Raw genomic sequence first — 14,834 nt, 5'->3', positions numbered from 1 at the left:
GCTGTATCTCCAGTCTCTACGGACTGTCTCTCCAGTCTCTACAGGCTGTATCTCCAGTCTCTACAGGCTGTCTCTCCAGTTTCTACAGGCTGCAATTCCAGTCTCTACGGACTGTCTCTCCAGTCTCTACAGGCTGTATCTCCAGTCTCTACGGACTGTCTCTCCAGTCTCTACAGGCTGTATCTCCAGTCTCTACAGGCTGTCTCTCCAGTCTCTACGGGCTGTCTCTCCAGTCTCTACCGGCTGTCTCTCCAGTCTCTGCAGGCTGTCTCTCTCTGTCTCTCCAGTCTCTACGGGCAGTCTCTACTGGCTGTCTCTCCAGTCTCTGCAGGCTGTCTCTCCAGTCTCTACAGGCTGTCTCTCTCTCTCTCTGTCTCTTTCTCTCTCCAGTCTCCACCGGCTGTCTCTCCAGTCTCTATAGGCTGTCTCTCTCTGTCTCTCCAGTCTCTACGGGCTGTCTCTCTCTCTGTCTCTCTAGTCTCTACGGGCTGTCTCTTCAGTCTCTACGGGCTGTCTCTCTCTGTCTCTCCCCTCTCTACGGGCTGTCTCTCCAGTCTCTACGGGCTGTCTCTCCAGTCTCTACGGGCTGTCTCTCCAGTCTCTACGGGCTGTCTCTCCAGTCTCTACCAGCTGTCTCTCCAGTCTCTACCGGCTGTCTCTCCAGTCTCTACGGGCTGTCTCTCTCTGTCTCTCCAGTCTCTATGGGCTGTCCCTCCAGTCTCTACAGACTGTATCTAAAGTCTCAACCAACTGTCTCTCCAGTCTCTACCGGCTGTCTCTCCAGTCTCTACCGGCTGTCTCTCCAGTCTCTACCGGCTGTCTCTCTCTGTCTCTCCAGTCTCTATGGGCTGTCTCTCCAGCCTCTACGGGCAGTTTCTCCAGTCTCTACCGGCTGTATCTCCAGTCTCTATCGGCTGTCTCTCCAGTCTCTACGGGCTGTCTCTCCAGTCTCTACCGGCTGTTTCTCCAGTCTCTATCGGCTGTCTCTCCAGTCTCTACGGGCTGTCTCTCTGTGTCTCTCCAGTCTCTACGGGCTGTCTCTCCAGTCTCTACAGGCTGCCTCTCCAGTCTCTATGTGATGTCTCTCCAGTCTCTACCTGCTGTCTCTCCAGTCTCTACAGGCTCTCTCTCTCTCTCTCTCTCTCTGTCTCTCCAGTCTTTATGGGCTGTCTCTCCAGTCTCTACAGGCTGTCTCTCCAGTCTCTACAGGCTGTCTCTCCAGTCTCTACAGGCTGTCTCTCCAGTCTCTACAGGCTCTCTCTCTCTCTCTCTCTCTCTCTGTCTCTCCAGTCTTTATGGGCTGTCTCTCCAGTCTCTACAGGCTGTCTCTCCAGTCTCTACAGGCTGTCTCCCAGTCTCTACGTGCTGTCTCTCCAGTCTCTACAGACTGTATCTCCAGTCTCTACGGGCTGTATCTCCAGTCTCTACGGGCTGTCTCTCCAGTCTATACAGGCTGTCTCTCCAGTCTCTACAGGCTGTCTCTCTCTCTCTCTCTCTCTCTCTCTCTCTCTCTCTGTCTCTCCAGTCTATACAGGCTGTCTCTCCAGTCTCTACAGGCTGTCTCTCTCTCTCTCTCTCTCTCTCTCTCTCTCTCTCTCTCTCTCTCTCTCTCTGTCTCTCCAGTCTCTACAGGCTGTCTCTCCAGTCTCTACAGGATGTCTCTCTCTCTCTCTCTGTCTCTCCAGTCTGTACGGGCTGTCTCTCCAGTCTCTACAGGCTGTCTCTCCAGTCTCTACAGGATGTCTCTCTCTCTCTCTCTCTGTCTCTCTCCCTGTCTCTCCAGTCTCTACAGGCTGTCTATCTACATTTACATTTACATTTAAGTCATTTAGCAGACGCTCTTATCCAGAGCGACTTACACATTGGTGAATTCACCTTCTGACATCCAGTGGAACAGCCACTTTACAATAGTGCATCTAAATCATTTAAGGGGGGGGTGAGAAGGATTACTTTATCCTATCCTAGGTATTCCTTGAAGAGGTGGGGTTTCAGGTGTCTCCGGAAGGTGGTGATTGACTCCGCTGTCCTGGCGTCGTGAGGGAGTTTGTTCCACCATTGGGGGCCAGAGCAGCGAACAGTTTTGACTGGGCTGAGCGGGAACTGTACTTCCTCAGTGGTAGGGAGGCGAGCAGGCCAGAGGTGGATGAACGCAGTGCCCTTGTTTGGGTGTAGGGCCTGATCAGAGCCTGGAGGTACTGCGGTGCCGTTCCCCTCACAGCTCCGTAGGCAAGCACCATGGTCTTGTAGCGGATGCGAGCTTCAACTGGAAGCCAGTGGAGAGAGCGGAGGAGCGGGGTGACGTGAGAGAACTTGGGAAGGTTGAACACCAGACGGGCTGCGGCGTTCTAGATGAGTTGTAGGGGTTTAATGGCACAGGCAGGGAGCCCAGTCAACAGCGAGTTGCAGTAATCCAGACGGGAGATGACAAGTGCCTGGAGTAGGACCTGCGCCGCTTCCTGTGTGAGGCAGGGTCGTACTCTGCGGATGTTGTAGAGCATGAACCTACAGGAACGGGCCACCGCCTTGATGTTAGTTGAGAACGACAGGGTGTTGTCCAGGATCACGCCAAGGTTCTTAGCGCTCTGGGAGGTGGACACAATGGAGTTGTCAACCGTGATGGCGAGATCATGGAACGGGCAGTCCTTTCCCCGGGAGGAAGAGCAGCTCCGTCTTGCCGAGGTTCAGCTTGAGGTGGTGATCCGTCATCCACACTGATATGTCTGCCAGACATGCAGAGATGCGATTCGCCACCTGGTCATCAGAAGGGGGAAAGGAGAAGATTAATTGTGTGTCGTCTGCATAGCAATGATAGGAGAGACCATGTGAGGTTATGACAGAGCCAAGTGACTTGGTGTATAGCGAGAATAGGAGAGGGCCTAGAACAGAGCCCTGGGGGACACCAGTGGTGAGAGCGCGTGGCGAGGAGACAGATTCTCGCCACGCCACCTGGTAGGAGCGACCTGTCAGGTAGGACGCAATCCAAGCGTGGGCCGCGCCGGAGATGCCCAACTCGGAGAGGGTGGAGAGGAGGATCTGATGGTTCACAGTATTGAAGGCAGCCGATAGGTCTAGAAGGATGAGAGCAGAGGAGAGAGAGTTAGCTTTAGCAGTGCGGAGCGCCTCCGTGATACAGAGAAGAGCAGTCTCAGTTGAATGACTAGTCTTGAAACCTGACTGATTTGGATCAAGAAGGTCATTCTGAGAGAGATAGCGGGAGAGCTGGCCAAGGATGGCACGTTCAAGAGTTTTGGAGAGAAAAGAAAGAAGGGATACTGGTCTGTAGTTGTTGACATCAGAGGGATCGAGTGTAGGTTTTTTCAGAAGGGGTGCAACTCTCGCTCTCTTGAAGACGGAAGGGACGTAGCCAGCTTTCAGGGATGAGTTGATGAGCGAGGTGAGGTAAGGGAGAAGGTCTCCGGAAATGGTCTGGAGAAGAGAGGAGGGGATAGGGTCAAGCGGGCAGGTTGTTGGGCGGCCGGCCGTCAAGAAGCGAGATTTCATCTGGGAGAGAGGGGAGAAAGAGGTCAGAGCACAGGGTAGGGCAGTGTGAGCAGAACCAGCGGTGTCGTTTGACTTAGCAAACGAGGATCGGATGTCGTCGACCTTCTTTTCAAAATGGTTGACGAAGTCATCTGCAGAGAGGGAGGAGGGGGAGGGGGAGGAGGATTCAGGAGGGAGGAGAAGGTGGCAAAGAGCTTCCTAGGGTTAGAGGCAGATGCTTGGAATTTAGAGTGGTAGAAAGTGGCTTTAGCAGCAGAGACAGAGGAGGAAAATGTAGAGAGGAGGGAGTGAAAGGATGCCAGGTCCGCAGGGAGGCGAGTTTTCCTCCATTTCCGCTCGGCTGCCCGGAGCACTGTTCTGTGAGCTCGCAATGAGTCGTCGAGCCACGGAGCGGGGGGGAGGACCGAGCCGGCCTGGAGGATAGGGGACATAGAGAGTCAAAGGATGCAGAAAGGGAAGAGAGGAGGGTTGAGGAGGCAGAATCAGGAGATAGGTTGGAGAAGGTATGAGCAGAGGGAAGAGATGATAGGATGGAAGAGGAGAGAGTAGCGGGGGAGAGAGAGCGAAGGTTGGGACGGCGCGATACCATCCGAGTAGGGGCAGTGTGGGAAGTGTTGTATGAGAGCGAGAGGGAAAAGGATACAAGGTAGTGGTCGGAGACTTGGAGGGGAGTTGCAATGAGGTTAGTGGAAGAACAGCATCTAGTAAAGATGAGGTCGAGCGTATTGCCTGCCTTGTGAGTAGGGGGGTAAGGTGAGAGGGTGAGGTCAAAAGAGGAGAGGAGTGGAAAGAAGGAGGCAGAGAGGAATGAGTCAAAGGTAGACGTGGGGAGGTTAAAGTCGCCCAGGACTGTGAGAGGTGAGCCGTCCTCAGGAAAGGAGCTTATCAAGGCATCAAGCTCATTGATGAACTCTCCGAGGGAGCCTGGAGGGCGATAAATGATAAGGATGTTAAGCTTGAAAGGGCTGGTAACTGTGACAGCATGGAATTCAAAGGAGTCGATAGACAGATGGGTAAGGGGAGAAAGAGAGAATGACCACTTGGGAGAGATGAGGATCCCGGTGCCACCACCCCGCTGACCAGAAGCTCTCGGGGTGTGCGAGAACACGTGGGCGGACGAAGAGAGAGCAGTAGGAGTAGCAGTGTTATCTGTGGTGATCCATGTTTCCGTCAGTGCCAAGAAGTCGAGGGACTGGAGGGAGGCATAGGCTGAGATGAACTCTGCCTTGTTGGCCGCAGATCGGCAGTTCCAGAGGCTACCGGAGACCTGGAACTCCACGTGGGTCGTGCGCGCTGGGACCACCAGATTAGGGTGGCCGCGGCCATGCGGTGTGGAGCGTTTGTATGCTCTGTGCAGAGAGGAGAGAACAGGGATAGATAGACACATAGTTGACAGGCTACAGAAGAGGCTACGCTAATGCAAAGGAGATTGGAATGACAAGTGGACTACACGTCTCGAATGTTCAGAAAGTTAAGCTTACGTAGCAAGAATCTTATTGACTAAAATGATTGAAATGATACAGTACTGCTGGAGTAGGCTAGCTGGCAGTGGCTGCGTTGTTGACTTTGTAGGCTAGCTGGCAGTGGCTGCGTTGTTGACACTACACTAATCAAGTTGTTCCGTCGAGTGTAATAGTTTCTACAGTGCTGCTATTCGGGGGCTAGCTGGCTAGCTAGCAGTGTTGATTACGTTACGTTACGTTAAAAGAACGACAATAGCTGGCTAGCTAACCTAGAATATCGCTCTAGACTACACAATTGTCTTAGATACAAAGACGGCTATGTAGCTAGCTAGCTACGATCAAACAAATCAAACCGTTGTACTGTAATGAAGTGAAATGAAAATGTGATACTACCTGTGGAGCGAAGCGGAATGTTGACCGGGTTGTTGAAGTTCAATTCGGTGGACGTTGGCTAGCTGTTGGCTAGCTAGCTAGCAGTATCTCCTATGTTAAGGACGACAAATAGCTGGCTAGCTAACCTCTGTAAATTAAGATAATCACTCTAAGTCTACACACTCTAAACTACACAATTATCTTGGATACGAAGACAACAAAGACAACTATGTAGCTAGCTAACACTACACTAATCAAGTCGTTCAGTTGAGTGTAATAGTTTCTACAGTGCTAGTAGACGGTGGACGTTAGCTAGCTGCTGGGCAGATAGCAGTGTAGACTACGTTAGGACGACGAAATACGATAATTACGCAATTATCTTTGATACAAAGATGGCTATGTGGCAGGCTAAGAAGAAATTGCTAAGATTAGACAAATCAAACCGTTGTACTATAATGAAATGTAATGAAAATGTAATGAAAAGTTATACTACCTGCGGACCGAAGTGTAGATGCGACCGCTCTCTCTGTCTCTCTCTCTCTGTCTCTCCAGTCTCTACAGGCTGTCTCTCTCTGTCTCTCTAGTCTCTACGGGCTGTCTCTCCAGTCTCTACGGGCCGTCTCTCCAGTCTCTTCGGGCTGTCTCTCCAGTCTCTACGGGCTGTATCTCCAGTCTCTACCGGCTGTCTCTCCAGTCTCTTCGGGCTGTCTCTCCAGTCTCTACGGGCTGTCTCTCCAGTCTCTACCGGCTGTCTCTCCAGTCTCTACAGGCTGTCTCTCTCTGTCTCTCTAGTCTCTACAGGCTGTCTCTCCAGTCTCTACAGCCTGTCTCTCCAGTCTCTACAGGGTGTCTCTCCAGTCTCTACAGGCTGTCTCTCTCTGTCTCTCGAGTCTCTATGGGCTGTCTCACCAGTCTCTACGGGCTGTCTCTCTCTCTCTTTCTCCAGTCTCTCTCTCTCTCTCTCTGGCAGGCATGCAGGCAGGCAGACTACAGTCACTCCTCTGTCTCTTTATGTGTATGACTATATTTCAAGCTCAGAGAGGATCTTTCCTATGGAATATCTTCCTAATAATACACTCCTATCTACTCTCACTCTCATTCATTAGAGTGCTGTGTGTGTGTGTGTGTGTGTGTGTGTGTGTGTGTGTGTGTGTGTGTGTGTGTGTGTGTGTGTGTGTGTGTGTGTGTTTAAGAGTTTATTAGGCTCCTTATGTACACAGTCAGTGATTTACTTGTGAATCCACTAGTGATTCGGTTACTCAGAGATGTACTACAGAATTCAGAGGAGGTACTGATCAAGCCTCTCACAGTAGTTCTGTAGTGCTGATCTAGAATCAGGTCTTCCCCCCTCTCTGTCTCTCTGTCTCTGTCTCTCTGTCTCTCTGTCTCTCTATCTGTCTCTGTCTCTATCTCTGTCTCTGTCTCTCTCTCTGTCTCTATCTCTGTCTCTCTCTCTCTCTCTGTCTCTCTGTCTCTCTGTCTCTCTCTCTCTCTGTCTCTCTCTCTCTCTCTCTCTCTCTCCATGTCAATGTAATGAATCATTATGATCTAAAAGGTACATAAAAAAAACTGATCCTAGGTCAGCATTCTGAGACACTTTTATGATCAGGACCCCTGGTTTCTGGTTGGTTGTGCTTTGCTTGCCCCTAATGAAGGACCATGATCTGTGTGTGTTTGGTAGGCAGCCTAGTGGTTAGAGTCTAGTGGTTGGAGTACTGGACCAGTAACATGCAGGTAGCCTAGTGGTTAGAGTCTAGTGGTTAAAGTACTGGGCCAGTAACCAGCAGGTAGTCTAGTGGTTAGAGTCTAGTGGTTAGAGTCTAGTGGTTAGAGTGTTGGGCAAGTAACATGCAGGTAGCCTAGTGGTTAGAGTCTAGTGGTTAGAGTATAGTGGTTAGAGCACGGGGCCACTAATGTGCAGGTAGCCTAGTGGTTAGAGTCTAGTGGTTAGAGTACTGGGCCATTAACCAGCAGGTAGCCTAGTGGTTAGAGTCTAGTGGTTAGAGTCTAGTGGTCAGAGTGTTGGGCCAGTAACCTGCAGGTAGTCTAGTGGTTAGAGTCTAGTGGTTAGAGTCTAGTGGTTAGAGTGTTGGGCCAGTAACCTGCAGGTAGCCTAGTGGTTAGAGTCTAGTGGTCAGAGTGTTGGGCCACTAACATGCAGGTAGCCTAGTGGTTAGAGTCTAGTGGTTAGAGTGTTGGGCCACTAACATGCAGGTAGTCTAGTGGTTAGAGTCTAGTGGTTAGAGTCTAGTGGTTAGAGTGTTGGGCCAGTAACATGCAGGTAGTCTAGTGGTTAGAGTCTAGTGGTCAGAGTGTTGGGCCAGTAACCTGCAGGTAGCCTAGTGGTTAGAGTCTAGTGGTTAGAGTACTGGGCCAGTAACCTGCAGGTAGCCTAATGGTTAGAGTCTAGTGGTTAGAGTGTTGGGCCAGTAACATGCAGGTAGTCTAGTGGTTAGAGTCTAGTGGTTAGAGTACTGGGCCAGTAACCTGCAGGTAGCCTAATGGTTAGAGTCTAGTGGTTAGAGTGTTGGGCCAGTAACCTGCAGGTAGCCTAGTGGTCAGAGTCTAGTGGTTAGAGCGTTGGGCCAGTAACCTGCAGGTAGCCTAGTGGTTAGAGTCTAGTGGTTAGAGCGTTGGGCCAGTAACCTGCAGGTAGCCTAGTGGTTAGAGTCTAGTGGTTAGAGCGTTGGGCCAGTAACCTGCAGGTAGCCTAGTGGTTAGAGTCTAGTGGTTAGAGCGTTGGGCCACTAACATGCAGGTAGCCTAGTGGTCAGAGTCTAGTGGTCAGAGTGTTGGGCCAGTAACCTGCAGGTGGTGTAGTGTTGGACCAGTAACCGAAAGGTCACTGGTTTTGAATCCCTCTGAGCTGACAAGGTGAAACAACGTTGTTGTTGACAACGGGAGAGTTGGGAAATACACAACAACAACGACAACAAAATAATTATCCAGTTTACACCTGTACATGTGATATAGAACAAAAAAAAACATATTGTTACTATTATTATTGTTATTATTACTATTACTTTTTTTATTTTCCTGTTTCTCAACAGCTGCATAGAGCTCAGAAGAGGGCTCAGCAGAGGGCTCAGCATAGAGCTCATCAGAGGGCTCAGCATAGAGCTCAGCAGAGGGCTCAGCATAGAGCTCAGCATAGAGCTCAGCAGAGGGCTCAGCATAGATCTCAGCAGAGGGCTCAGCATAGAGCTCAGCAGAGGGCTCAGCATAGAGCTCAGCATAGAGCTCAGCAGAGGGCTCAGCATAGAGCTCAGCAGAGGGCTCAGCATAGAGCTCATCAGAGGGCTCAGCATAGAGCTCAGCAGAGGGCTCAGCATAGAGCTCAGCAGAGGGCTCAGCATAGAGCTCAGCAGAGGGCTCAGCATAGAGCTCAGCAGAGGGCTCAGCATAGAGCTCTGCAGAGGGCTCAGCATAGAGCTCAGCATAGAGCTCACCAGAGGGCTCAGCATAGAGCTCAGCAGAGGGTTCAGCATAGAGCTCAGCAGAGGGCTCATCAGAGGGCTCAGCATAGAGCTCAGCAGAGGGTTCAGCATAGAGCTCAGCTCAGCATAGAGCTCAGCAGAGGGCTCAGCATAGAGCTCAGCAGAGGGCTCAGCATAGAGCTCAGCAGAGGGCTCAGCATAGAGCTCAGCATAGAGCTCAGCAGAGGGCTTAGCAGAGGGCTCAGCATAGAGCTCAGCAGAGGGCTCAGCATAGAGCTCAGCATAGAGCTCAGCAGAGGGCTCAGCAGAGGGCTCAGCATAGAGCTCAGCAGAGGGCTCAGCAGAGTGCTCTGCATAGAGCTCAGCAGAGGGCTAATCAGAGGGCTCAGCATAGAGCTCAGCAGAGGGCTCAGCAGAGGGCTCAGCATAGAGCTCAGCATAGAGCTCAGAATAGAGCTCAGCAGTATGCTCAGCAGAGGGCTCAGCATAGAGCTCAGCAGAGGGCTCAGCAGAGGGCTCAGCGTAGAGCTCAGCATAGAGCTCAGCAGAGGGCTCAGCAGAGGGCTCAGCATAGAGCTCAGCATAGAGCTCAGCATAGAGCTCAGCAGAGGGCTCAGCAGAGGGCTCAGCATAGGGCTCACCAGAGGGCTCAGCATAGAGCTCAGCATAGAGATCACGAGAGGGCTCAGCAGAGGGCTCAGCATAGAGCTCAGCAGAGGGCTCAGCAGAGGGCTCAGCATAGAGCTCAGCAGAGGGCTAATCAGAGGGCTCAGCATAGAGCTCAGCAGAGGGCTCAGCAGAGGGCTCAGCAGAGGGCTCAGCATAGAGCTCAGCAGAGGGCTCAGCAGAGGGCTCAGCAGAGGGCTCAGCATAGAGCTCAGCATAGAGATCAGGAGAGGGCTCAGCAGAGGGCTCAGCATAGAGCTCAGCAGAGGGCTCAGCAGAGGGCTCAGCATAGAGCTCAGCAGAGGGCTAATCAGAGGGCTCAACATAGAGCTCAGCAGAGGGCTCAGCAGAGGGCTCAGCATAGAGCTCAGCATAGAGCTCAGCATAGAGCTCAACATAGAGCTCAGCAGAGGGCTCAGCAGAGGGCTCAGCATAGAGCTCAGCATAGAGCTCAGCATAGAGCTCAACATAGAGCTCAGCAGAGGGCTCAGCATAGAGCTCAGCAGAGGGCTAATCAGAGGGCTCAGCATAGAGCTCAGCAGAGGGCTCAGCAGAGGGCTCAGCATAGAGCTCAGCATAGAGCTCAGCATAGAGCTCAGCATAGAGCTCAGCAGAGGGCTAATCAGAGGGCTCAGCATAGAGCTCAGCAGAGGGCTCAGCAGAGGGCTCAGCATAGAGCTCAGCATAGAGCTCAGAATAGAGCTCAGCAGTATGCTCAGCAGAGGGCTCAGCATAGAGCTCAGCAGAGGGCTCAGCAGAGGGCTCAGCGTAGAGCTCAGCATAGAGCTCAGCAGAGGGCTCAGCAGAGGGCTCAGCATAGAGCTCAGCATAGAGCTCAGCATAGAGCTCAGCAGAGGGCTCAGCAGAGGGCTCAGCATAGGGCTCACCAGAGGGCTCAGCATAGAGCTCAGCATAGAGATCACGAGAGGGCTCAGCAGAGGGCTCAGCATAGAGCTCAGCAGAGGGCTCAGCAGAGGGCTCAGCATAGAGCTCAGCAGAGGGCTAATCAGAGGGCTCAGCATAGAGCTCAGCAGAGGGCTCAGCAGAGGGCTCAGCAGAGGGCTCAGCATAGAGCTCAGCAGAGGGCTCAGCAGAGGGCTCAGCAGAGGGCTCATCATAGAGCTCAGCATAGAGATCAGGAGAGGGCTCAGCAGAGGGCTCAGCAGAGGGCTCAGCAGAGGGCTCAGCAGAGGGCTCAGCATAGAGCTCAGCAGAGGGCTAATCAGAGGGCTCAACATAGAGCTCAGCAGAGGGCTCAGCAGAGGGCTCAGCATAGAGCTCAGCATAGAGCTCAGCATAGAGCTCAACATAGAGCTCAGCAGAGGGCTCAGCAGAGGGCTCAGCATAGAGCTCAGCATAGAGCTCAGCATAGAGCTCAACATAGAGCTCAGCAGAGGGCTCAGCATAGAGCTCAGCAGAGGGCTAATCAGAGGGCTCAGCATAGAGCTCAGCAGAGGGCTCAGCATAGAGCTCAGCATAGAGCTCAGCATAGAGCTCAGCATAGAGCTCAACATAGAGCTCAGCAGAGGGCTCAGCATAGAGCTCAGCATAGAGCTCAGCATAGAGCTCAGCAGAGGGCTCAGCAGAGGGCTCCCGAGTGGTGCAACAGTCTAAGACACTGCATCTCAGCGCAAGAGGCGTCACTACAGTCCCTGGTTTGAATCCAGGCTGCGTCACATCCGGCTGTGAAAAACCCAAGTCATGTCAGTGTCTGTTGACCCAAGTCATGTCAGTGTCTGTTGACCCAAGTCTGTCTGTTGACCCAAGTCATGTCAGTGTCTGTTGACCCAAGTCATGTCAGTGTCTGTTGACCCAAGTCTGTCTGTTGACCCAAGTCATGTCAGTGTCTGTTGACCCAAGTCATGTCAGTGTCTGTTGACCCAAGTCATTTCAGTGTCTGTTGACCCAAGTCATTTCAGTGTCTGTTGACCCAAGTCTGTCTGTTGACCCAAGTCATGTCAGTGTCTGTTGACCCAAGTCTGTCTGTTGACCCAAGTCTGTCTGTTGACCCAAGTCATGTCAGTGTCTGTTGACCCAAGTCTGTCTGTTGACCCAAGTCATGTCAGTGTCTGTTGAGTCAAGTCTGTCTGTTGACCCAAGTCTGTCTGTTGACCCAAGTCTGTCTGTTGACCCAAGTCTGTCTGTTGACCCAAGTCTGTCTGTTGACCCAAGTCATGTCAGTGTCTGTTGACCCAAGTCTGTCTGTTGACCCAAGTCATTTCAGTGTCTGTTGACCCAAGTCTGTCTGTTGACCCAAGTCATGTCAGTGTCTGTTGACCCAAGTCATGTTACACATTCAAGTGTACAGAATATCTTGGCTACTGTATAACTAGTATTTTCTGAATTATTACAAATTACTAGGCTAGCAGACTATCTTGACTAGTTTAATAATCACCCATGCAATTGGTTGTCCTGGCCGTGGTTGCCATGCTTACGGTGTGACACGGTACAGCCCAAGGCTGTGTGCATTGTAATGCAGTGGCAACCCAGACAGGAGCTGATGGAGAGAAGTCAGGATAAATTCCAGGCTAGAGGCTCTGTCTATCTCTTAGTGCAATGCATTTGACTGGAGCACTCTGGTCTAAAGTAGTGCACTACATTGGTAATAGGGTGCCATAGGGCTCTGGTCTAAAGTAGTGCACTATGTAGGCAATAGGGTGCCATTGGGCTCTGGTCTAAAGTAGTGCACTATGTAGGCAATAGGGTGCCATAGGGCTCTGGTCTAAAGTAGTGCACTATGTAGGCAATAGGTTGCTATTTGGGGGAGAGACTGTAAGTATGCATACATTGAAACTGCTAACTCCTCCACACTATGAATTGTCCTCTTTCCAGTGTCAGAGTGATGCATGTCTGCGCCTGACGGGCATACTGAGGTGACAGGCTAATGGGCAGAACCTGTGGTGGGGCCGCGGGTGTAGGGCACGGGGCAGTGGCACTGGCAACCACACTACAGTGACCCGATGGGCGGAGTGGCAGAGCAGGATAGAAGGGCAGGACTGGCAGGGTGCGGTCTCGAGTGGCAACTGATCGCTTGGTTCGCTCAAATTCCCAATTTCAATTGGAAAAGCAAAGCGGAAGTATGCGCCACTGAGAAGAAACATTTTGGAGTCCGGGACAAACGGACAAGAAGGACAAATGCCAGAACCAGTCGTGTTCTTCCTCGTTTGACATTGACAGTTCCTCAGTGGCAAAACCACAGCACCAAGAAGACAATCTGCGACCACAGGTCACAACAGAAGATCGACTTTGAACCTGTTTGTTTAAATAAACATACTTTACAACTCCATGCCCATATCTATTGGGTCCCGACTGGAAGAAAGACGTTACAGTTACGCCGCAGCGTTTGGACAACACCGGACGCGGACGCGGACGACAGAGACATTTAACTTTTACCCCGCTGCTGGTACCATAAAACGCATTCGGCTAAAATTGTTGTATTTTTGGGGGGCTTTTATGGACAGTTGCTGTGCACAAGTATGATGTCGTGGATTAGACCGATACAATATTAAAGATTCGGTCCTCTACCTCCCCCCCCTCCCATCCCTTACCCCGTGGGGGGAACAAGAGGTATCCAGAGGGAGAGGGTAGCTTGAGACACCACGGCGACCTGTGCCACCTTACCACTCCGCGTCGGAGTGCCCGGCCCGGCCGGTCTGGGTGGGATGCGTCGCTCCGTGCTTGTGGGCCTGTTCATGGGGTGCACCCTGCTGCTCGCACCTGTAACAGAGGGCTGTGGCCCGGGGAGGGGATATGGCAAGAGACGTCCGCCGAAGAAGCTCACACCCCTCTCTTATAAGCAGTTCAGCCCAAACGTTGCCGAGAAAACACTGGGCGCCAGTGGCAGACATGAAGGCAAAATAACGAGACATTCAGAACGCTTCAAAGAGCTCACTCCCAACTATAACCCTGATATTATATTTAAAGATGAGGAGAATACGGCTGCCGATCGACTTATGACCCAGGTGAGGAGCAGGAATGGGGTTTTAAAAACGTAATCTGGTGTGTTTTTTTACCCCACTTTGACAGCGGCAGCAAGGTGACCCGATAGTCACACTAGACACGCTGTTTATCGTTCGTTTTTAGATCTGGTTTGAACTTTGTTAAATGTTTAAAAACTTTTACTTCAAACTTTATTTATTTTTTCCCAGCACTTTCATCTATGTTTTGGTTCAATTGATTTCTGTTGACCGTTCAAAATTAGACTAGCCTACACGTCAATTATGCAATAATAGGCTAGGCTATAACTAGTCTACCTCCTCTAAATGTAGGTTATATTGCTACACTGTAACTAACCTTATTTTAGACTAACTTGTCTCCTGTTTGAGAGCTAAATTAGACTCCACATGCAAGTGGACATCAGCAAAATAAAAATGGCGCGAATTTATATGAATTGATAACCGGTTCAATTTTATTGATCATGACATATTCACATCTATTTCAAAACGTTTGCGAATTAACCATTCAAATGCTCTTGTTACACATTTTGAACGGAGAGTGAAATTACGCACCTACCATTACGCATGGATTATGTTTGAATAGCTCGCCGGTTTATTTGCAGACTTGTTCAGCGAAACCTCTGATCTCTTTTAAAAAAACAAGACCATAAAGAAACACAAGACATATCATGGCAATAGTTATCTGTATTTTATTGGGAGGCAAACATACAGTAGCATAGCACATCGTGTGCAAAGCGAAAACATGTTTATTGCCTACATGTCTACGGCACTTTGACCACTTGTGACAACAGCGCCGATCAAATGAAATTGTACTTGTCGCGTACACATATTTAGCAGATGTTATTGCGGGTGTAGCGAAAAACTCAACAGCCTTTATGTGTTTAGGATATATAGTCTTTGTATTTAGTTGTTTCCCTGAGAGATTTTCATTCATCGTTGTATTACATGTAATGTATATATTTCATTATGTATAATTACGTTTTAATTGATATCATTCAATTTGTTCTTCCTCTACTATGTAGTGTTTTCTCAAGTCTTTTATGTTGTAATTAGTTCATATTTATGCCTACATGCTTAGTCCTACCAATGTTTACAGCTTTTTGTTCTACATGGTTTTGTTCTGTGTAAATGTTGATTTCTATGCGATCATTTTTCTCTGTCATAACCATCATGTCTGTTTGTTATCATCTTGTTCTTCTGTGGTTCCATGACAACCATTGACTCTTACTCTAATATCCCGTTATGTTAGTCATTCCCCTCTCTCTCTCTGTCTCTTCCCCAGCGTTGTTAGTCATTCCTCTCTCTCTCTCTCTCTCTCTCTCTCTGTCTCTCTCTCTCTCTCTCTCTCTCTCTCTCTCTCTCTCTCTCTCTCTGTCTCTTCCCCAGCGTTGTTAGTCATTCCTCTCTCTCTCTCTCTCTCTCTCTCTCTCTCTCTCTCT

At 50.5% G+C, this 14,834-nt stretch overlaps 1 pseudogene; it reads left to right on the top strand.

Annotated features, from left to right (window-relative positions):
• The first annotated feature begins 12,474 nt into the window (after window positions 1-12,474).
• The window catches only part of LOC135521089 (indian hedgehog B protein-like), a 16,842-nt pseudogene continuing 14,482 nt past the window's right edge, over window positions 12,475-14,834 (top strand).

The sequence above is a fragment of the Oncorhynchus masou genome, chromosome 29 (genome assembly GCF_036934945.1).
Source record: "Oncorhynchus masou masou isolate Uvic2021 chromosome 29, UVic_Omas_1.1, whole genome shotgun sequence".
NCBI lineage: Eukaryota > Metazoa > Chordata > Actinopteri > Salmoniformes > Salmonidae > Oncorhynchus > Oncorhynchus masou.
This window is presented reverse-complemented; position numbering and strand designations above follow the sequence as displayed.